The sequence below is a fragment of the Molossus molossus genome, unplaced genomic scaffold, assembly GCF_014108415.1.
Source record: "Molossus molossus isolate mMolMol1 unplaced genomic scaffold, mMolMol1.p scaffold_m16_p_10, whole genome shotgun sequence".
In the NCBI taxonomy this organism is placed as follows: Eukaryota; Metazoa; Chordata; class Mammalia; order Chiroptera; family Molossidae; genus Molossus; species Molossus molossus.
The window spans coordinates 104,732,134-104,741,008 of NW_023425345.1; the positions used below are offsets into that span (position 1 = coordinate 104,732,134).

Genomic DNA, 8,875 nt, shown 5'->3' on the forward strand with positions numbered 1-8,875 from the left:
CAGGCCGACCATCTCAAAACTGAACTGGAAGTTACAGATGCGCGCGCACACACACACACACACACAGAGGTACATCTACAGTATTTAACTTGGCCAGATAACCAATGCTGAATGTTGCCCTGACAGGTACCTAAATAAAGACAAGAACATGCAGGACATGTTTTACTATTTCTCCTGTCTTCAATTATGAATGTCACTAGCTTAAGCTAATTTTCATAAAAGCATCTTTTGACCCAAATGGCTAGTCCTGCCTAATGCTCTTTTTTTCCTTCCCTTTTAATAAAAACTTTCAATATACTCTGTGATAATCAATCAATTTTATTCACTGGTGCTCTACTGAATTTTAAAACAAAAGTTTTTTCATCATCTTTCTTTCTCTTGAAGCCAGTCCGTGTCCTCTTACAAACAATGCTAACTGCCTCTCCTCTTCCTGCACCCTCATCCGACCAGGGCAGCCCTTTCTGGCAGAGACTGACCTCATCCTTCACGATACTGCCCTTCCCAGGATTTCCTGCTGACCTCTCCAACAGGTCTTATAGAAGCTGAACCTCAGGAGAAGGCTCACGTTTCCGATCCCAAAGGAACACAATGATCTGCAGATCCAAGGGGGCGCCAGAATCCGCTCTGGTGAACGTCCTTTCAGGAATCAAAGTGCAAAGCACACAGCAACCACCTGCAAACATCCTACCTGGAGTGCAGACGCAGCATCCGTTTCAAAAACTTCTTGGGGAGCTCCAGGTTGTAGGCTGGCAGTGAACACTGCAAGATGTTCTGGACCCTTCAACTTCACTTGCGAGTTTAGTGTAGACATAGCCTTAAAGACTGCTTTCTCTTGCTTGTGTTAATTTTTAAAGAATAGATTCTACTGTTGGTCTACTGTCCACCCTTTTGGTAGTTTAGGTGGACTCAAACTCTACCACCCACCCTGTGTTCGCAGGTCCCAGTCCGACGGCCACGCCTGATCTCTTCATCCTGTGGAATCTTAGCTGCGTGTTATCTCTGCAGCATCTTCTAGGCAGCAGCTCATCACCAATTCAAATGTAACTTGACCAAGACTGGTGTCTAAGACTCAGCAGGACTCACCCTCCGGCTGCCCAGTCTTATCATCTGGCCCCGCCTCCCAGCACCTTTCTCTAACTCCGTTCTCATTGATTTCCCCTTCTGGACACAGAGCCCCTTGCTCAATATAACTCAAGGTGTATTTTCATAGAGGGTTTGATGTCATTCTTAAATAACTCGCCATTCTTTTGGAACCAATACAAAAAAGAGTCCATTTTTCTGATTCCTGAAGATGTATTAGCTCCCTAGTGATACAAAGTCAGTGCAATACCATGGTTAGTTGCCAGGCTGAAATGACTTTTCTATTCTTTGGTTTATTGTGTGTTGCTGCCCAATTACACTGAATGAGAGAAAAAGCAATTTGACCCTGCAGGAGAAACAAGGCAATGTGTGCCTCACATTTTCATTTGTTATTTATAAATATAACTAAAGTCATCAAGCAACGTTCTACTGGACAATGCGACTCGATTTCCCCCGTTTTAGTGAGGTGTAATTGACATACAACAGTGTTCAAATTTCAGGTGTACAACAGGACTGGATGTATGTGTACATTGCGGAAGGGCTGCCACAAGTTCAGTTAACATCCATCACCTCACAGTCACACTTTTTTCTTTGTGATGGAAACTTTTAAGATCTATTCTCTTAGCAACTTTCAAATATACAGCACATGTCTCTACATTGTACATTACATTCCCAGGACTTACAACAGAAAGTCTGCACCTCTGGCCGCCTGCAGTCGGTCCCCACGCTGTTCAAGGCGACTGTGGGCAGACACTTTCAGGCTCCGGGCTAGAATGTTCCCAGAAGGAGGCACCCACAGAGCCAAGTTCACCCACGCTCTAGCATCTCACGCAGCAGCTCAGCAGGAGTAAAACAGGCAGAACACGTAGAACGTTTGGATGTTATGGCCTTTAATTATTCAAAATATGTCTGTTCTTGTTAAGTCCTATGAAGACAATGTGACATTCCAGGAAGGTTCTGAGGAAGGGATGGGACCGTTGTTTTTGTGAACCTATATTAAGTGTGCCGGCAATCTAAAAAAGGGGAAAAAAATAAATGACCAACTGGCAGACACCTGATTCTTATTTCTTGGACGGTGAATTCACTTTGAACTTGATGTGAAAACTGGATTCACTTTATTTCATATTTTAATATATTTTTATTGATTTTTTTTTTTTAGAGAGAAAGAAAGGGGGAGAGAGAAGCATAAATGTGAGAAGCATCAACTGGCTGCCTCCCACACGCCCCCTACTGGGGACCGAGCCCCCAGCCCAGGCATGTGCTCTGACCCGGGGCCTCGGTCCATGGGACAACGCTCAAGCCACTGAGCCACACGGATGGGGCTGGATTTCGTTTATATTCTCCTACTGTATATTCTTATTGAAATCGTTCAGTGTACTAAGGATCTCAGCATTCATTTACCCCAATCTAGTTTCTGAGAATGAAACCGAAACCACCTCACGGAGCAGAGCTCGGCGGCGGCAGCCGTGAGACTGGACCTCAGGGACCCAGCTCGCCGGCCACGCTGCTTCCACTGCCGGACTGGCCGTGTTCTGGACACCGGCTCCCTTCTCTCAACACACTCCTGCTCTCTTCCCTTCCAGGCAGGAACCAGCCTGGGCCTTGGTTCTGAATCCTCAGATTTCTGTTGTGGTTTAGTTTGCTTGTTTTGTTTTTAGATCAGGCACCGTTTCCTAACTCGCGGAAGAGATGGCCTGGCCAGACAGATGCCCGGTGTGTGTCGGAGCTGCCTGTCTGACTGGTGCCTTCTCATTTATTTTTAAATCTTGTTTATGTTGAGGTTTTCTCATTGTTGTTGTCATGTTATATTTTGGTTCATACTACCTTTCTGAACTCCTTAAACCCGCCACTTTCTATCATCTGCACAGGATACGGATCGAGAAGAGTCTTCTCATCACTTCGATCATATACTCACACCCAAGATCTGGATTGATTTAATTATCCCGGTTTCTTGATCCCAACCTGGAAATTTCTTGTCTGTGCATGGTTAACCCTCATTTTTCTCATCAAGTTTTCCTTCCCTTCCCTTCAATATTATTATTCTGTGCATGGGAGGGTCACCTAGAATAAGTTAAAAGAGCCCGGCCGGTGTGGCTCAGTGGTTCAGGTCTCCGGTTCAACTGCAAGTCAGGACACATGCCCAGGTTGTGGGCCCAATCCCCAGTGGGGGGTGTGCTGGAGGCGGCCCAATGATGTTCTCCCTCATCGATGTTTCTATCTCTCTCCCTCTCCTTTCCTCTCTCTCTAAAATCAATAAAGAAAAAAAAAAAGAATAAGTTAAAATGTTCTCCTTCCCCCCGAGATGGAACCTCTGAGCTTCCAGCTATGACTCCATCACCTAGTAAACCAGTTTCCATTTCATTCAGTCACTTCAATTCTTTATCATAATATTCCCCTTGTGCATCAAATTGAATTTCTTTTTCCTTTCAAATCTCTGCATTGATTCCTCACTTATGAGTCATCTTTCATTTGACTCAAAGTCATATATCTTCCCCAAACTTTTCTCCTACTCCTTTTCCTTGGTAACGTTCTGTGGTCATATCTACCTTGCACCTGCTTGCTTCAGCACCTCCTGCCTATTTACGAAAGAGAACCCTGTCCTCAACCCCACCAGACAGGAAGGAACTTCGGAGCCATCACCACAGGAACAGAAGCGGTGTGCAGGTGGGCGCGCCGCCCGCAAGGGACCTCAGCTCAGACGTGTGTGCACAGGGCCGGGGTTGATGGGGCTACACAGGCAGCTTCAGGGTCCACTCTCCCAATGTCCCGGCTGGAGTGTAACCCAGCCCGCAGTCACAGCCCCTCATGTGCAGAAGGGCCGCGGTCAGGAAGTGCTGCTGGGTGAGCCACCCCAGAACGCATCTGGAATTCTGTCTGTGTGCTCCAACACTGGTGACCACATTTGCTCCATCGGACCCGGGGCTCTTGAGTGTCTGATTCACATCTGGATCCTCATGGTTGGGGCTCATCGAGTGATTAATGAATAACACTTCTGCTTCCCTAAAAGGGCCCCTTTATTCTCAATTTCCATTTTGTAATAGACTTGATTAGTCAATATACAGTGTGGCAAATTATTAAGGCAATCAGACCCATCTGGGGCTTATATTTTCATGGGTGAAAGGTGCATACTTTAGAAGATTTATGCCCTGTATCCAGTGTGGTTACAGAACATTTGAAGCATTTCACAAGTGTAGCAGTTGGCCTGGGAGGGGGCGGCAAGGGAGTCTGTGAACGTCTACCTTCGACAGGTAGGCCAGCCAGCTGTGAGTCTGGGTTAGCACTGAGAACCACACCTGCACCCGAAGCCCCGTGGGATCAGCTCACCTGCATCATGACAGAAGCTCTTCAGCAGCTTCACTGAGGCTGAAGTGAGACTCGGGAACCAGCAACAGGAAGCTTCCGTGAGGTGGAGGAAAAGGAAGAAGGCAGGAAGGAGGCTGCTTGGCCAAGGGGGAAACCCAAAACAAATACCAACATCTGGATTTTGTTCAAAGGTGGTCCAACAGCACTTACTTAAGAAAAGTCAGCTCGTACCCTCACCCCTGCTCCAGCTCCCACTAGCACTTAGCCTTTCCCGGGTCTTCTACGGACCTTCCGGGGACTTGGTCTGCCCGAGGACTCCACGCCGGAGCTGCCGCTGTCCTAGCGCAGTGTCTGCTCGGGCGCGTGCTCCGGGAATGCCTGCTGGATGAGGGCGTGAGTGCGTCCTGGGACCCGCGCTCAGAGAGCTCTGCTACCTCGCCAGCCAGCGCACGGCTGCCTCAGTCCCCCTTACAGCTGCACGGTCACCGCCTTCATTCACGGGCGTGAGGGGAAGTGAGGACAGGCTCCAGAACTCGCTCTCGGTCACACCACCCAGGCAGCCCGGCTCTGGGCCGTGTGTTTCTATGTCGCTTCACTCTTCTGTATGTTTTAAGTAAAAATAGTTATCCTTTAAAACAGTATGATCCTCCCCCAATACACACAAAAAGAAATAAATTGCCACTGTGGATAGTGAAGAAAGCTACTCAAATACTGAAAGTAACAGGGCTTTATAGACTTTCTACAACAATAAGTAAATACAACATTGGTGACGGCCCTGAAACAGACCAACTGTGTTCTCCACTACTTGGCAAAACTGTAGATTTGCTCTGTTTGTGCTTTTAATTAGGTTTTATTTTTTCTCTTTAGTGTCCAGGAACTAAATTTTGAAATGCTATTTAAAATGTTTCAACAGTCCTGGCCAGCTTGGTTCAGCAGTTAAGAGTGGCAGCCCACAAACCAAGGGCTCTCAGGTTCGATTCCAGGTCAAGGGTGTGTACCTGGGTTTCGGGTTAGGTCTCTGGTCCCAGTTGGGTCGTGCAGGAGGCAGCCAATCAATGTGTCTCTCTCACATCAATGTTTCTCTCTCCCTCCCTCCCTCCTCCCTCCCTTCCACTCTATCTAAAAATCAATGAAAAAATATCCTCGGGTGAGAATTAACAAAAATAAAAATAAATAAAATGTTTAGCCCTGGCCGGTTTGGCTCAGCGGTTAGAGCGTCGGCCTGTGGTCCAGAGAGACCCGGGTTCGGTTCCCGCTAACGGCGCATACCTCCGTTGCAGTTTGTCCCCAGCCCTGGTAGGGTTGTGCGGGTGACAACCACTTGATATGTCCCTTTTACATCGATGTTTCTCTCTCTCTCTCTCCCTCCTACTCTATCTGAAGAAAAAATGGGAAAATGTCCTTGGGTGAGGATAAAAAAATGAAAAAATGTTTAAATATTTATAATTATTTGCATTATCATCATTGATCTGCATACACTTTAATGGTATCTACAAAAATATAGCTTTGAAATATTCCAGAATACTTAAATAATTTAAAATACAAATAAATAGTTTACACCTAGTATCCTATTTTTTGTTTGTCTGAGCTTTGGAGAAGTTTTTATTGTTTAAAAATCATAATTGAAGCTTCGAAAAACACACACTCTGACCCATGCCCCCATTCAAGTGTTCAACTCCCTGGACTAGAGAACAGACCTTTTCCCTCCCCCCTTGCTGCCCACACCACCAGCCAGGACCCTGCCCTGGGGAAGCCACCTCTCTGCTCTCCTGCCCACAGTGTGTAAGTCACCAGCTGGGGAGGGGCCTCGGTGAGGTGGGGGTGGCTGGCTCTCTACATCCTTCAACCCCCACCCCACACGTACACAGTCTGTGAGCTATGTGTGGGAAAAGGGGCCAGTTCCCTGGACAAGGGACCCCCCAGGAGGGAAAGATAAAGAGCCAGTGCCCACTCACCCCCTCTCCCCAGCCCCCAGCTCAAGGGAAGCTGTCATCATCGTCTTCTGCGTCTCCTCGGCACCTCCAAACCCTGCTGCTCTCGCTCACACGCCCTCTGCAGACTCCATGGCCTCTCTGTATGCTTTGGGAGGGGACCTGCGGCCTGGCGGGCACGCTGCGGACGTCGGGAGAAGATGTGCTGGTGGAAGGGAGGCTGGAGCTCTCGGGTGGCACAGATGACCAACCACCTCCTTGGGCTGCACACAGCCCTTCTCGTGGCTGATGCTGGCCTCAGTGACATCATCCCCGATGGCCCTGCAACAGTGAACCTCTGCATCTTCTGGACTATCCAGCTGCAGCTTCTGGGCGATGGCAGCCGGGGAGATTCGGGAATAGGAGAGGCTGATCACACGCGCACCTGTCTTAACGACATTGTGCTATGGTCAGATGATAGGGTGCAGGTCTCAGCTGCTTGAAACTTCTCCCCACACTGATCCAGGACCTGGCTGAGCTTGGCTAAGTTTACCGTCTGGATAGTGTGGGTCAGAAGGAAGTAGGGCATGAGTGAGCACTTCAGAGACAGCTGAAGGAACTGCAGCCAGTCCGGGATCCACCCCAGCAACAGCTCCACCACAATAAAAGCTTGTGCCATCTGTCTGAAGCCCACGGCTGTGTGCTGAGGGCCTTGCGAAGGGCACTGGTCATTGGTCCTTGTTCTCCGGGCTTCTGAGTATTCCAGCTGGATGGCTTTGATTCACCCTGTGGAGTAGAGGCACCTTGCCCACTGGCTGTTGTTGGCCTGCTCAGGGAACATGGACTTGGACACCAGCTTGTCAGCCTCGAGGTACAAGCCGTAGTGTAGGTAGTTCCACAGCAGGAGGTGCAGCAGGGCGGCCTGCCGGTCTGTGTCCCACCGAAGAGGGGCTGTCCAGAGCCCACCGAGCGTGTGGGAAGCTGCGCAGCACAGCCAGCTTGTCCGGGAACCCACAGACTGGGCGAGGCAGCAGGTACACTGTGCGGCCGGATGGTCCAGGGCCCAGCGGTTCTGCGTGCTGACTTCCACATCAGATCGGAGGTCTTCTGGGCCTCTTTGCAGCGCTTGCTGTTCACTAGGAAGATGACCGTGAGAAGCTATGGACAGGCTCCTATTCTGGCAGGAGGATGCTGAGGCAGCTTTTCTTGTTCGGGGTCAGAACTGTAAATCAACTTCTGTGTCCATGGGCTCTTCCAGAAGGGGTAGCGAGAAGTCTGGAGTGGCACTGCTTGAGGTGAAGAAGCCATGCACCGCCTTATATAAAACACAGTGGCTGGGCGGGGTGAGGGGAAGGCAGCGTCCAGGCGCCTTGCCGGAAACTGCCTTCTCCAGCTGTTTCACATGCTCCTTGATGCCCTCCAAGGTGACGGTGTCCAGCTCCCTCTGGGAGTGCTCAGCTGCCTTTGCAGTCTTGCTGTCAGCCTCCCCGATGACGTGCCACCTGCTGCTGCCACCTTCTGTTTCGTTTCCACATCCTGGGGCCCAGGGAGTGGGTGGTTCCTGTTCCCCTTGGACAGCGGCCTCGCCTTGTCTGTGCAGGAACAGGGCACTGAGCCCCCCTGTTCGTGGCACCCGAGGTCACGGCCCAGCCCGGGGGCTGAGGCCAGGGCCTCACGTGAACTCTCAAAGCAGAGAGCAGCGACCAAGCAGGGCCTGAACACGAGCCTGGGGCTGCATCAGGCTGAGGGCTGACGGAGAAGCAGCAAACCCCTCCCAGCACTGGGCCTGCTCTAGTGCCACATGTTCTGAAGAACCATATAACCAGGTTCATTCCTTTGTTCTAAATGAGCAACTTTAAGTCCATTCATTTCCCTTGAAAAGTGATTTTCCCTAAGCATAAAGAAATGAACTACACCTTGTGTCACTGTATCTAAAATGTAATTGAAAAAAATACGTCCATATTTTTTTAAAGTACTCAAGTTATGACTTGAACTCCTCTAAACAAAATCCACATAAGAAATACATACTTCAACCCGGCCAGTATGGATCAGTTGGCTGAGCTTGTCCCATGCCCCAGAAGGCCGCCAGTTCGATTCCCTGTCTGGGCACATGCCCAAGGTTGTGGCTCAATCACCAGTAGGGGGCATACAGGAGGCAGCCAATCAATATTTCTATCTATCCCTCTACCTTGCTCTCTGAAATCAATAAAAACATATTTTTTAAAAAAGAAATATATATTCTATTGCAATTCAGTGCCAATGTAAATATGTCCATATTTACATGTGCATAAATATTTTTTGCAAAATACTTAACCTTACAATACATAATGCACTTTGATATTTCTAGTCTATTCTATTTTTTTTTTTTTAATGACTGGTTTTGAATCCATTGATTTTTCTGACCCTCCAAGGGGGCTCAGGATCTGCAGCTTTTTAAGACTAAGGAAGTGGACTCCAGAGTTCACAACTTTCTCCCTTAGATCCTGGTAATGGCAGGTTAGTTAGAGATGCTAATTGGTCATAACTGTCACCCAAGGCCACCAAGAAAGGCACCAAGTCAGTGTGGGGTACACATACCCCAT

The 8,875-nt window shown here is 48.8% G+C and overlaps 1 pseudogene; it reads right to left on the minus strand.

The window, feature by feature from the left end:
- Window positions 1-6,359: 6,359 nt before the first annotated feature.
- On the minus strand, window positions 6,360-8,875 carry LOC118623840 (annotated as a pseudogene).